This window comes from Sinocyclocheilus grahami, unplaced genomic scaffold (genome assembly GCF_001515645.1).
Source record: "Sinocyclocheilus grahami isolate Dianchi unplaced genomic scaffold, SAMN03320097.WGS_v1.1 scaffold1207.1, whole genome shotgun sequence".
Taxonomy (NCBI): Eukaryota; Metazoa; Chordata; class Actinopteri; order Cypriniformes; family Cyprinidae; genus Sinocyclocheilus; species Sinocyclocheilus grahami.
Window position 1 is genome coordinate 398,909 of NW_015506386.1, and position 644 is coordinate 399,552.

Sequence of the window (644 nt, forward strand, 5' to 3'; positions counted from 1 at the left end):
CATCAGTTCTGCTCCAAACCTCCCTCCACTCTCCACTAGAGCTTTCCTCCACTTTTTCAGCATTAGACAACAGAACAGACATCTTCAGCTCCTCGCCAGTTTTCACAGTAATCTCATCTGAGGAGAAACAGAAAGACATTCATTATTATTATAATGCTGTCGATCAATCAAAGCCATGAACACATATTTAGTATCGGGGTACTAAATGTAATCATTTAAAAAAGCAGATGCTGATGGTTTGATCAGTTTTGTCTTTACCATGAATATGAAGTTGGTACGTCCTGATTAGTCACTTCAGCTCTGTCTGATCATTATTGTAATAAACTCTCAAATATATTTCCCAGCATCACTGAAGATCAGATTCTTGATGACGACGTCACAGTTTCCTTCTTTAAACACTCGTCCACTACATTCTTCATCCTGACACACATCTATGTCTTCTGACTCTCTGAATAACTCAGTATGAACAATATTATTGGCCTCAGATTCACATGTTAGTGTGACGTATCCTCCTTTTTCTCCTCTCACAGATTTAAATGTGTTTCCTGCAAATACAGTATAATATTCATTCAATAGAACGTATCAATACTGAAAAATGTGCTTCTGTTTATTCTCAGTAATCAATGTTATTATAAAATATTCTA